This window comes from Xyrauchen texanus, chromosome 31 (genome assembly GCF_025860055.1).
Source record: "Xyrauchen texanus isolate HMW12.3.18 chromosome 31, RBS_HiC_50CHRs, whole genome shotgun sequence".
In the NCBI taxonomy this organism is placed as follows: Eukaryota; Metazoa; Chordata; class Actinopteri; order Cypriniformes; family Catostomidae; genus Xyrauchen; species Xyrauchen texanus.
In genome coordinates, this window is record NC_068306.1 from 14545899 (window position 1) to 14561101 (window position 15203).

The window sequence follows — 15203 nt, forward strand, 5'->3', positions numbered from 1 at the left end:
AACCGGACAAGGCAAATTACTGCCACCTACTGCACTTCGTGGATACTACTCACTTCAGAAACGTTTACCCGTAGTTTCCACCCAAACATCATAGTTATATTCCACTTGCAAGTGACGTGCTTTTTGCAAGCCTCAAAATAGCGATACTCAGGGAGACTATACATGAGTTCTAAAGAGAATACAGATCGGCCTAATGTACCTATATATACACAGACGCTAGCACGCACTCACACACGCACACTTTGCACACAAGCGTTCATTTTCGTTGTAAAATCCATTGTGGAAGGATGAGGTGGACTTTGAAAGTGACATTTATGTTTTTCTTTTATTGGCAAAATAAAGTAGCATGGGATATAAGGAAGGCTGGTGGAGTCATAAGAGCCAGTTCAGTTAATTATATAATTCGCAGTATCAATATAATTTTTGCGTTAGTCGTTGTCTTTGTATACCACTGATTCTTGAGACATGGGACAAAACACGTCCAGCAATTGTAACTGCTATTAGGTTTAAAAATAAAAATATTTTAAATTGTAGATGTTATGAGGGATTAATAATAGCATGTATTTAACACAATTTTCCCCTTCAATTTCATTTAATGATTATTATATCAAATGTATTGCACATATTGTCTTCTCACTACATCTAAAACAGTGTCCACAGAGAAGGGTTCAATCATTCATATTTAATAAAATGGATAAAAAGTTGTTTTTAATTATTAAAAAGAGCTTGTTTCATCAAAAGCAACTCTTAATAATATCTCATATCAAAGAGTAAGGTTGTTTTTCAACAGCACGTTTCATAAGGTTTCAAAGTTGTGTCCACACTTTTTGTCTACACCTTTAGACATTCATTAAAATGTAAACAAATCAGACAATATTAGGGGCTGCTGTCACTCTGAAAGACCTCTTGCCACCTTCCACCTCTGCAGAGTGCATCAATATCAGACAGGCTCTGGTAACTTTTATAGTTTTAAAATATTTTAAATCTTAATGTTAATATTCCCTGTGTCACAACCATGGTATGTCAACACCCTCTTCCAATATCTGAGGAAATTATTTGAACTGTTTAGATCATTTTAATCTTTTGAAGTTGGTTCTATTATCATCTAGCATCAACAGAAAAAAACTAAATGGCTACTACATGAACTCCATTTGTTTTGTGAAAGAAATGCCTAATGTGTCAACACCGCCATATGTCAACTCCATCAGACATTCTGTCTGACGGTGGTGATGGGCCAATGACGGAGTTGACATTCAATGTGAAGTCATCATGTTTTTGTGGATTTCAAGTACATTTAAATTATATTAAATATAGAAATAGTGTTTAGTTTTTCTAATAATGTATAAATCTTAAATATGTGGCATGACAGCATATTTTGCTTTTTTGGATTGATAGTCATCAACTCTAGCTGAGTTAGGGTTGAGGGAACATAAGATTCAGGGAACATAAGGCTGAGGGAACATAGACACACTCCCCCTATAGCATAGTATAGGCAAATATGATTAAAGATATTCAGAGTGCTGTTGTGTGTTTCAGTCCAGCATGGCTAGGCAGCATCTCTCATTGGAGGAGCGTAGAAGGAGGAACAGAGAGTCTCAAAAAAAGAGAAGGAAGAAAATCAGTACACAGCCAGAATTAAAAGAGGAATATCTAAGACAGGAGAGACAAAGGTGGAAACAGACAGTTGAGGAAGGAAAAATAAAGCAAATCAAGGAATTCAGTGAAAGAGAATAGTGGAAAAGGAGTAAAAACTGGAAGCATAGCCAGAGAAAATCAAGAGTGCAAAGACAGACAGACACTCTAGACCATTGGAAACACCCTGAGATAGTCCATCAAATTACTTGAATGAGATACCACAGAAGAGCAGGGAGGCTGCTGCAAGGAAAAGAGAAAGAGTCAAAACAAGGCAGATACTGTACATTCTAGAGAATAATAAAGACCAAATTCAGAAAGGCCCAAAAAGAGAACTACAAATTAAGAAAGCAGTTATGGTGCATAAAACAGAAAACAACACACAAGAGCACACCATGTGAATTGCCAAGAACCACCACAGAGGAAATGATGCATGGTAGAAATTCCAGCTCCCCTTCAGTAAAGAAAACTCTCCTGTTCCACAACGTTCTAATGAAAGAATTCAGCGAAGGAAAACAGAGTGCAGAACCACTTCAGAGATCTCATGCAAAATCTAAGCACCTTCTCTTGTCAGGGAGGATGCTTAAAAAAATACCGGCTGCTATACAAAATTAGGCAATTTGGTTTGACATACAAAAGAAATCCAGTCAGAAGGCCCACTTACCTTCAAACAATCACACAAACAGTCCAAAACTTCTTTTGTAATTCTGCACATATGACCACTGACAAACAAGACACTGTATGAACACCTGATGCTCAATGAGACAACAACACATGTGTGTTTGGTTAAAAATCAGTCCAGAGAATACAGGAAGATGATAGACAACTGTGATCATGCATGTTGACCTCACAGAAGCATGGAAATGCCTCAACTCAATCTGCACACTGGCATGTACTACACAAAAGATGAAATGGCTGGCTTTTGCACTGTGTCGGAATCCATGGATCCTGTCCTCAAAACAATAAGAGACAAGTTTCCTGGTGCTCACACCATCCACTTTTGGTCAGACGGCCCTAGCAAACAATATAAAAACAAGCAAACTTTGTCTCTTCTATGTGATGTCCCTTCAAGATTCGGTTTCCAAAGAGCAACTTGGAACTTCTTTGCAACTTCTCACGGCAAGGGAGCACCAGAGGGCATCAGAGGGACAGTCAAAAGAACTGCAGATAGTCTCCTTCTTCAAGGGAACGATACTGCAATTGGGAAAACATTCTATAATATGGTGGGGAAAAGTCTTACCAACATCCAACTCTTCTATGTCAAAGATGAAGAAATGACGAGCTATGATGAACTCATTCAACCCATGAAACCTGTTCCCGGAATACAAAAAGTTCATCAGGTTATTCCTATAACCTGATGAACTATAGATGAAATATAGATGGGTTATTCCCATCTCATGCAGATCATTGTCTTGCTTTTGCTGTGAACTGAAGATTTGTCAGTGTTTCACTCCAGCCATGTTTGGTCTCAATGAGCATGTACAAATTATGAATTCGAAAAGGCATGCTGAGATCACAGGTGGTAGCAGTGCTACTGCTCAAACCTTGCAAAGAGGACCTGTTGCCATGCTAATGGAGGAAATTTAGCAGGACAGCGATGAAGTTCCAGAGGGAGTTCACACAAAGATAGCGGCAGATCACATTAACTGTGGAGACTGGCTTGCTGTGATATACAACAAGAACTGGTGGTTGGCAAAAGTCATCACTCTGGATACACATCACCAAGATGTTAAGGTGGAATTCTTCCATCCTAATGGGCCAAGCACTCAGTTTCATCCAAAACGAGGATCAAAGGATGTGTGCTTCATTCTATTCAAAAAGATCCTGATGAAGCTGACTGAGCCATCGTCTCTAAGTCGTGCGAGCAGCACTAGTGATATATTTCACCTCTCACCTGAGGTGATGGACTATATAGAGAGGGAGCACATTCAGTTTCTGAAATTTCAGTAGTCAAAGGTTAAAGATAAGCAGCACGATTTTAAAGCACATGAGACAATTTAAATTGCTACATCTAAACATTTGTGTTGTTATGCACAAAGTAGAATAACACCAAACTGTATTCATTTTTTCATCCAGTTGTTTAAAAAGTTTAATATTACTTTGTTAGCATAGCAGACACACTGTAGACACATTATTCTGAGATAAGATAAAACGTATATCTACATAATTCAGTTAGTTTGTATTTTGATCGAATGTGTTCTGATAATTTTTGGATCATTTGTTATAATTGGATTCAATTTATATTGAATTGAAATTGACACCTAAGTGTTTTATTGTTTGTATACAACTGTTTTAAGTTACTTTGTTACATAGCAGATGCACTGCACACATACAGATCTGAGATGAGATAAAACATCTATAGATAATTTGTGTTCCAATGATAAATATCAAAATACTTAAATGTGAATCTTGATTAAAAGGTTTATAAACAATAACATACTCACTGTTGTGTTTGTTTTAATGCAGTAATTGATTGATTCAATGTATTCGATAGTTAAAATGTCTACAAATTCAGGTTTTCGTCACCACCGTCAGATATGCGTCAACTCTGTCAGGTCTATGTCACCTCTGTTAGATGAATATTTTGATAATATTTCATTATGATATTTCATATTTTTTGAGGAATTGTTTGGTCATATGTGAAAATGTAATCTGTAAATAAGTGATGGCAAAGTAAAAAGCACATTTTGATAAAAAAGAGAAAAGTTGGGAGGTATCAAAGCGTAGCTCAGTAGCTTAGTACATGTTAGATACATACATGTAGTTTAATTTGTCTGAGCACAAGGTTTTATTTTTTAAATATTGCACCCTGTTTTGTGCCATGTCTCAAGAATCAGTGATACTAAGTATTTTATCAGGTTGTCAAGACACCATTGATCATGTTGACTAAACAGTGGCATGGGGGATTTCCCAGAGCATTTTCATATTTAAACATTTCCACACCTCTATCTTGTTAATGGATACTTAGATTATCCTCAAAACCACTGTAGTTGCCTACAAAAACCTGTACACGTATCCCAGAAAACACGACCAGATCCCACTGACAGAAGTACTTTACCTTCCTAAATATTATCCCCAATCTTTTTCATATTTTGATATGTAGATACTCTTCATGAAAATCACTGTGGCCAGTGTGGTTGCTGTGTACGTTCACACACACATGTGGTAAAATCCTGGCTTGGGATAATTATCTACTGCACTGCTAAACTAAATAACTAAAATAGAAATTATGGGCTAATTGAAAACACACTCAGTACATGTGATTTAATGTGTGTGTTAACATAACTAAACCACAAAATAAGAGACTGTTTCGCCAGAAGAATATAAGGTCATATTGGACATAACCCTGAAAATAATTCTTTTTGATGATAGGCACTTCAGAACTCTTGTTTTATGGGTCTTTGTCCACTAGATGGAGACATATACCAGCATGAAAACACAATTCCGCGAAAGCTGAATGCACCTGAACTTTTGATCCCCGACTTCAGCAATGACATCGAACAGTGTGCTTCACTTTCGTTTTTGTTTGAGGATTAATAGGGCAGCAGGACAACATAGACATTTTTCTTTATCTGCCTACTTTTAATTAGCCTCATTTTAGGACTATAATTTGCATTACCTGGAGAGCAACTAATCATCAGACTGACAAAGCAAAAACGGCCATGTTATGTTATTCTTAATATAGGCTATATAGGCTATAATTCCTTGCTACGGACCTGCATGTATAAATTAAATAACAACAACAATAAAAAGAACAATTATTATTTGTATTATTAGCCTATTATTAATTACATGAAGCACTGAGGCCTGAAGATCTTGTGGAGAGACAGAGAGAGATGGAGAGGATGAGCGTACCTTAATTTTTCACATCGGAGGAACTGAGGAAAGGAAGTGGTGGCGGGCAATGACATTTCTGTCAGGATCCCAGCCAACTTGAGCTAATTTAAATAATAAGGACGTGGGTAAAGTATTTATGGATGTAACTATAAAAATTATGGACACGCATTATCGTAAACTCGTCGTCCTGGTTCTGTTAGACTCATTATGAGCTCAACACGGTAATTATTTAGACGTTTTTCTCTTCAGTGGAAGCGGGACTCTGGCTCCAGTAACCGGCTTTGGCGCCAAAGTCATGACAGGCAGCGTAATACAGCATCGAAACTGCTTTTGAAAACGCGGGAAAGTAAAACGTGATGTGAAAGCCTTCTTTGTGAAATCCTTGGCAACTCTGTCACCTTATTGTCTGTCAGATTTGCCTATATTGTGATTGTGACTGAAGTTTCGTTTTTGTATTCAGAGATCTATGATGCAAATTAATTTATCTGGGAGCCTCCTCTCCACAGTTCTCAGTACTCAAGGGAGCAGTAGCTACTGTAATTCTTAACTGAGGTCTAACTTAATATTTGTGGCTTACCTAATGAGAAGACCAGACATTTAAGGTCATTATACAGACCTTATACAGAGTAGCATCGTATAATTTTTTTGGATCTGAAAATGAGGCTGTGAGGATTTATTCAATGGTTTGTACTATTCTTTAGTGGTGTTGGTTGTTTAGCGAGCTGTGAATAATAGATGTGATCAAGTAGCCTAACTTGAAAAGACTTTAAATCTATACCTCAAAGCATCATTTTCATTCGAATCAAAAATTAAACATGGCGCTATACTGAATAGGTCCTATGCTATAGATTTGTATGCTCTAGTCAAGAAAATGGACACTAAAAAGTAAAATAATTAATTTTGAAACATGTTTAATCCATTTGTCATTGTACAAAACATGGTGATCATTCAATGTGCCTTTGGAAAGATAGTATGCCACTATCAACACTTCCAACGGAGCTTCTCTGCCAGCTACATCAGACGTCTTTACATCATAATTCACTCTTTCTCAGTCCCTCATTCTCTCTCTTTTTCAACACAGCACAGACCAGTCTTATCTTGTGTAAAATTATATCTTACATAAGACAGGAAATCACAGGACAGGTATGGCTTCCACATAAAAATATTGCTTTTGGCACATGAGTTTACTCAGAAAGCTCTTCGTTTCACTCCAAGAAATACTTTACAAAGGCAGGCAGTGTTTTTGTAGAGGAATGGATAACTTCAGGCTTGTGTTATTCAAAAACAATTGGTTTAAGTGTGGCCTGTCAGCTAAAATTATGAGTGTTTGGAGCATTATGCGGTTTGCTTAAGAACATTGTACAGTAAAGGTGACGTGTGTCATTTTTTCTGATGTTAAAATACTTTCTCCTGTGCCAGCTTTCTCCTGTGCTCAGCTCTTTAGCAGAGACAACTGTAAGTAAACCATTCCTAGGTTGATATTAACAAAAAGTATAAACACTGTAACTGTGATGAACTGCTCTTTGTTTGAGAATCCTAACTTGCCCAATGTAGCATTGGCTTCACCAATAGACATTATTCATGCTATTGATGATTTTTAATAGGTATGACAACAAGGCTGTGGGGGATAGACTTACAGACTCTTCAATGAGCTGTACTGCAGTTGAAAGTGTTTTTGGATCGTTTCCAAGAACCTGTCCAAGAACATTCAGTATGCAAAGAACTCCAGAAAAGACGAGTTCCTGAAAACCAGATGTGATCTAATACAGCTTTATACCATTCGTATCATTGTAGAGATGTTAAGTTTATCCCTTACAGCCTCGTTGTCATGAGATGGGGCTAGCTTGAATAAGGTCAATAGCATGAGTTTGCAGAGGGGCTAAATATTTGTCTGACCAATGAGATGGGGTGAGTTTTCAGGAAAACTCTTATTTTTGCAATTCTGTTTGGTGATGCTAGTTGTGCAGAAATTACATACTTCGCCTTTAAATTTACACTTATTTTTAGTATATGTAACAACACTGTGTGTATAATATGTGGTTTCCATTGCTTAGATATAGACACAAATCAACACAAACAGTTTGTTTTCTCTTTCTTCATGTATCTATTTCCCTCATTTACACAATTGTTTAGAAAGTTAATACATTTTAATACAGATAAATACAGATTAATTGCACACACACACACACGCTAAAAAGTGGCAAGGCAACTTGGGGTTCAGTGTCTTGCCTAAAGACATTTTGACATGTGTTGTGTGGGCTGGGAATCGAACCACCAACCCTGCAATTAGTGGCTAACCCGCTCTACCAACTGAGCCACAGCTGCCCCGAGCCACACATTTGCCATTGAGAAGTTCTAGAAGTTTGATAAATCATATTTCCATCACTTGTTACATCCTCAACTTTTCTCAAACGTCTTCCATCTGAAGACAGGTGACTACGGACTGAAACATTGTGTCATTGGCTGAGCAACCTGCTTTAAACTTTACAGTGCACATGACCATAATTAAATGTTTACTAAATTAGGCAAACTGACTGTGTAGAAAGGAACCCATTGTCTACCTTCCTATGGGATAAAGAGGATCTTTTACATCTGTCTGATTCCTTTTTCCGACTTCTGTCTACCTTTCTCTGTCTCCCTCTGTCTTTACTTGTCCACTTGAGCAATTGTGTCTTCCTTGACTGAAACGTTTCTGTTTATTATTACTGTGGAGACAGTTCCTTTAAGTCACACATATTTTAAAACTAAGGCGAGCTTTATACTTGATGTATAATTTTTCCCTGTAATCACTAAGTTCAGTGATATATGGGCTCTTATGGCAGTGCATGCGGAGAGATGCTTAAACTCTCAAGTTTTCCACAATGGATTGTTTTTTTTAAGTACTCTTTCAACAGGCTCATCGCTGTTTGGATCTCCAGCAAGTTAAAACAAATGTCCACATTGACACGTATTTAGCATTTCAACGCAGATCAAAAGAAAACGCTTTCACTCCACTTCAAAGCCTTTTCTTTCAGTCAGAAAATCTCTCAATAGATGGTTTGACTTTGACTTTTTAGAGAGGGCAAAAAATAATGTTGGAAAGCTTAAAAAATCTTAGAGCAACAGAAAGCTAGACTAGCAATATTGGAAAACTTGCTCAAGTCTTTGATATATGAAAAAAAAAAAAGTTACAGCTGTAACCATGACTGAAACTGTGTATGTGGGAGTGTATACTGATAAACTGTGATCACTTTTATCACTTTCCTTCAATTAAAGAGACTCAACAGTTAAACAGTCATTGTTTGAGCAAATAAACATGATCATGGACTGTATGTAAGTATCATGAGTCTCCCGCAAAACCATTTCATGATTCCTTCAGCAAGGTTTGAATCCGGATTCACACTGAACAATTCTGGCAACAGATTTGCTGTCCTGAGACAAATTTTGGTAAGCGTAAAAGATTTCTCTAGTCGTAGGTCAAAACAGTCAGTCTTAGTTCGCTTAATATGATGTTAGCTTTTGACCAAGTTCTGGCCGACAAAGTGTCCGTAAGTTGTGCAGTGTTACCAGTGACGTGCATAGACCTAAGCAGTGACGGGCAGAAGGATAAAAAAGGGCACTGACTTTTTATTTATTTTAATTTTAAATATATATAAGTATACTTTGTCACAAATAATAGCCTATTCTCTTATATTTCTCACAAAAAGTACCATGGTATTACACTTATTTATGAATTTATTAACATTGTCTGTGATAACCCCATGTTTTTGACATGTGTCAAAACCATGGCATTTTTTAAAGTACTTTGGAGTTTTATGACAGTATCATGATATATGAACATGATCAATCATTTAGTACCATGACATTACCCTGGTAATGGCAGAGTGTCAAGTTTTGTTATAGGGCTCTTATGTTTTTTTTTTTTTCTCATAAATCTTTTATCTTCTCCCTCACTTCATATTTTCTTTACATAACTGACACTTATATTACTTTCTCTTCATTTCTTAATATTAATATAATGTTATTTTATGTATTCTTTCATTAATAATTATACATATATTATCATAATGGTACAGGTACAGGCCGAAGGGGAGGACCTTGTACTGATACGCCCGGCCGTTGAAAGCAAACCGTAGGAAGGGTCTGTGTTGAGGTAAAACCGAGACGTAAAAATACACATCCTTCAGGTATACCAACGTGAACCAATCTTGATGCCGGACGCACATCAAAATGTGCTTCTGCGCCAGCATCTTGAACAGGAGACTTTGCAAGGCCCAGTTCAGAACTCGCAGGTCCAGGATTAACCGCAATCCACTGCCTTTCTTCGGCATGATGAAGTAAGGGCTGCAGAACCCCTGCTTCATCTCGGCTGGAGGGACAGGCTCTATCGTGCCCTTCTGCAGATGGACCGCGATTTCCACATGCAGGATGGCGGCGTTCTCGCCCTTCACCGACGTGAATTGGATGAAACGGAACCGGGGTGGTCACCTGGCAAACTGAATCGCATAGCCGAGTCAGATGATCTGGCCAACCAACGTGACGGGTTGGAAAGCGCTAGCCATGCATCCAAGCTCCGGGCTCGGGCACTAAAGAAACGCCACATCGAGGAGTGCCGCTTCGAACCGAGGTGGCTGCGCTGAGGGAACCCTTGAAGCACTTACCTTGCTCTGCGTACCTAGCATAGGGCACTGGCCACTGAGGAGGAGGACCTTTTGGGCCGTCCTCTAGACTCGTCACAACCGGCTGGCCGGGGGTGTACTTTATGCGGTGCAGCTGGATGCAAGAAAGCGGGGGACAGCGTTCGCAAGATCCTGGCTGCAAGTGCTCGGTGTCCGGTTGCCGAGGTAACACCAGCCGTGGGCACCAGCTGTGTGACCCAAGGAGAGAGGAAACTGCTCTTTTTTTGACAATGTGGGTACCGCGAACACAAAACAAAAGGGGAACAAAAGATTCTCCTCCCGGCCCTCCACCTGGGGACAGAGTGGTCTGTTCACCAGCTCCCGAGTTCTAGCTGACATCTTCCTCCTTGGGTCGTCCATCTCAGGAGCACTTAGGAGCATTCTTGGGGGTCTTAGCGCCAGGCCGTGAGGCATGGGCCATCTAAATGAGTGGATGCATTCCAGCTCCTTTTATACCGGTATGTCCGGAGGAGTGGAATTCTCATTGGCCTTTTCTCAAAGATCTGAGGTATTTGGGGTTCCCAAGAGCGACCCCTAGTGTCACTACATCAACACAACATCGAGTGACAGAAGTAATAACACATTATTTCTGTCATTTTGAGATTATAATGAGATTTAAATGTTGTTTTATTTAACTAATTTAATTTAATTATTAATTTAAATATTTAAAGTCAATCAGGACAATTAGGACCAAAGTCTTGACTATGGTACAGTCTGACATAATGCCGCACAGTGTGCCATTTTTTTACCCACTGGAATCATATCGTATAGTCTGACAAGCAGCAATTGTAAAGGACCATTCAAATCGTACAGTGTGCACCTGGCTTAAGGATCCTGGATCAGTGCCTTGCAACGTGAGCTAAGGTCTGCCCAGTGTGTTTGGGTTTTATAAGACCTTCTGATGGTTTCCATGAGGTGTGATAGTGCAGTTTGTCTGGGGCTACGTGACATTTTGTGTAAAAGACCACAGAAAATGGTAAGTATGAAAATTACTGTAGGCCTGTTTATACAAGGCTTGAAATACAAGTCCAGCATAGTTAAACATTTAGTATAAATTAACTTTACATTTTGGCAGCAAGTTTGCATTCACATAAATGTTGCTACATAAAACATTGCGTTTTGATCCACAGTTTCTGGCTGTAACAAATCACACAGATTATTCATGCATGGATGTCCATTAGATTTACTCATCTGTTTTTGTTTTTATCAAAAGATTTTTTGTCAATGTCATTTTATTTCTAGAAAAGATTCCCTATGGTATAGAGAACATACTGTATGTCAAAATGAATTATTGCTTGCTTTTGAGTTATCCTTCATTCTATTGTCTTGACACAAGGTCTGCAATGATTTAGCAACATATGTGAGAGGGGTAGACAGAGGATTAGGCAATTCATCTTTGATAGTTTTTTAAGGATCAGGGCAATCTGAGTTCATCACGACTGCCAACAGAAAACAGACTTTAAAGAAACATCTAAATTACATTACTCCAAAAGGTCTTTTTGTGTTGTTGTCAGTTCACCCAAACAACTTAGTACTAAACTCTCAAAAACAATAGGACCCTATTGTATGTACCTTGTATCCCCTGTCTCTTCTCTCTCCGCTGTCAGTGCCAGCCCTAGGGTTTGCAGCTTGAATTGCCTACCATTTTTAAGTGGTGTTGTGGTTTGACTGTGTAGTTCTTTAAGTTTCACAAAGTTCTTGCAGTAATGTAACTTACGAATGGCCTGAGAAATGAAACATAGAGTACATTTACATATGCAGTTATATTTGAACTACTGCAGGTTTTTGCATTGTTGAGCTACAGTCATCATCTCTCTGTCCAAGTATAGACGACAGTATGTGAAATGGAATCGGTGAAGAAAGGATGGCAGCTGAGAAAGTGACATAGATGTTTTCCAGTTACTTTTTGCGCCAGAGTAGCGGGTCAAAGAAGTCAACTACAGCAGACCCACACAACAGTCACATGAGCGTGGAAAACTTTACAGCCACATGCATTTCTTGCACTCTTGATTTTGGTGCATATCAGACGTATGTAATATGTTGTGCTTATGGTGATGTCCGAAGACGACGCAATTCAATCCTGGATTGTTCTAACTGAGCTCTGCTTTGCTCTGATTTACTTTCATCATTATAATCTCCATGTAAAGCGTAATAGTAATGATTAGACTGATCAGAAATGTTGTGAATAAATAGACAATTAAGAAAATATATGGTTTGTCTATATTTTGCTAGCGAAAGCTGGTATTTATTTTCTGAATACTTACCTGTCATTTGTTTCAGGCTGCATATTCAACAAAAGTCATGCTTTCTGACTCATTCTTAGAATGGAATCTACAAAAAATCTGTATAAGTAGCTGTTACAACCACTCGATGTTTATTGAAAGATATTAGAAGTAGAAAATTTGTTATTTCTAATGTTAAATACATTCTGCTTTTATGTTAATAATGCTTGCTATCATGCTAACCTTTGGTCATAGCATGCTTGTTACCCTCTTTTATTGTATTTTATGATGGAATATGTAAAAATAAGTTGCGTGGCACCTCTGTTTTTTGGAGCATGCGCATAACACGAGGCCTATCCACCTTTTTCCTGAACGCGGAAGTGTTCCACGATTCGACTGTTTTAAATTTCCGGTCTCCGGTGTTTTCTCTCACATTGGCATATATTCTAATTGGGTGCTGTAATGTTTAAGGGTTTACATTTGTAAAAACTGTCAAAAAACTTGCCAATACTTCACAGAGAACAGATGACCGTTTTTTGTGTGTAGATGACATGAATTGAAGGCCCGAGGTTAGTGACGTTTATATCATACATTTTTCTGAATTTTTACACCAGGTAACACTTGATCACTCATTTTGGCAGTTTTTACTTGGCGTCTCGAGACCAGAAATGCAAAACAGGCAATTAGAATCATCATGGTGCCGCCTGGTGGTTGGTCAGGATACTTGGATAGTGGACCTATTAAAGTGTATACTGTACATGCCAGAAGGAACCAATCTACACCCACATTGTCTAGGTCTTGGTATGATCTGGTGCGATTTTGGTCGGACTAACATTGTTTAAATCACATTTTAAAAAGACAAATTATTGCTTTAGTCCGAATGAAATCACACTTTTAAAGTTATGTAAACGCAATTTTAATGTATCTAGTAATTCAACCATCTTCCCTTTCTTCCACAAATCTGAATCTTGACTCCAAGGGATCATCAGAATAGTTAGCAGAAAGTGATTTGTTCATTCACACATGCAGTAGTGGTTCTAGCTTGTTCTAGCCACCGCCTCGTAACACCCCCCGCAAGATGCTGTCCTGGGTGACTGCCCATATCGCCCATGCCTAAATCCGCCACTACATGTAAAAACATAATGGCCAAACTGGTTTCTCAACACAGCTCCATTTGATGAGGGACATGCTTGCTTCACAGACCCAGAAGCTTTTTCATTGGTTCTTTTATGAATGTTCAGTTTATGGTTTCAAAACTGCAGGGCTGTGTGGACTCATTGTGCAGACTGGTTGCATTACTTCACTTGGCAACATATAGTAAGGATTATAATAGACTTCGTCTCCACTGAGGGCTCCATGTCCCTTAAAGCCCAATAAGACATATTATTTGTGTCCCACATCAGTGGTTGTGTTGATGTGTTCTGAGTGCAATTTTCATGCTGCTAATGCGTTCTCTATAACGGTGCCTAACTGTATGCAACATTCAAACTGTTTATACAAATTTTGGTTACCAGAGCTTTTTCCATGGAAGGGCTGGAAAATAAAGTTTTTTTTTTTTCCCGACATAGGTTTAGCTTGATCATCGTCATTTTGTGACCACACAAAAGTAAATGCCTGATCTGTTTGTCTGTTGGCTTTTTAAACAAACAAAGACATCTGCCACTGCCCACTAAAACAGAGAGGAAAAAGGCAAATCATGTTACGCAAATGCAAAGACAAATTAAAAATCATGTTGAATATATTTCCAAACCACAAATATAATGAAGCGCAGCAGCTAAACTGGGCTATAAATGAACTGGCTAATCAGAAGAGATGACGCAGCAGACTGTTTCATTTTTCAGTATGTGCTTAATGTTTATGATATTGGAAAGCAGTTGTACATTCATGCCTCTTTAAAGCTGTCTTACAGGGTCTGAATTAATCACATCCCCATGGCACAAAGCTACACACACAGGATAGCCACTAATGATGGGGCCTGCCCCACTTTATCAAAGAAAGAGTTTCTCTCTCTCTCTGCGCTCTGTTACATTATCAGAGGAGCTAGGATTCAATCTATTAAATATAGGTAGGAGCGGTCACACGATAAAGAACCTACTCTGACACTTGCTGTTCGGAGTTGGATCATAAAATCAGTCTGAAATTTACATTTGACATCTCTGTGTTCAGATCATCATCAGGAAAAGACCCGCTCTGCAACTAGAAAGCATTTTTCATTGGGTTTTCTGGCCCGATTAAGACTCTGATCCATCTCATTCCATTATCCACCAGAGAAGGTGGGAAGGATCAGATCAAAGCCTTGTAGATGGAGAGAACCTTCTTCGTGAAAATCTGATTCAGCATTGCAGAGGCAGAGAGATCAAAGGGAGATTAATGATGGTTGATGATGGCACTGACACTATCTAAGATGACGAAATCAAATAAACAATGGCTTAATGTTGGATACAATCTATTTTCGTATCTCTGTCCCACCCTCCCTCCTTCTTTCCATGGTCATATGGTGTGATAGGGCAAAAAATATTTCCTACTCCCTTAAAGGCAATAATGAAATAAGTGCCCTGAGATATCTCACCGGTCTCTGTAACAGCTGTATACTTTGTAAACAGCAAACAAAAATGTGTCTGAGGACCATGGACACTGACGCTTTTCACCTGTCAATCATGTTGCTTGTTCTCATAGTGTTGTATTTGAAGCTGATCGTTGAGGCTATGATTCATAATCATTTTTGGTCTCAAAATTATCTTTGGAGGGCGGTGTTTTGGAAGGAGGAGTCATGGCTAATTCAACTGCTCAGTCACAAGCAGGGGTGCTGCCAGGAATTTTGCGCAGCTGTTGTCACCACATCTCTAGGGCCTAA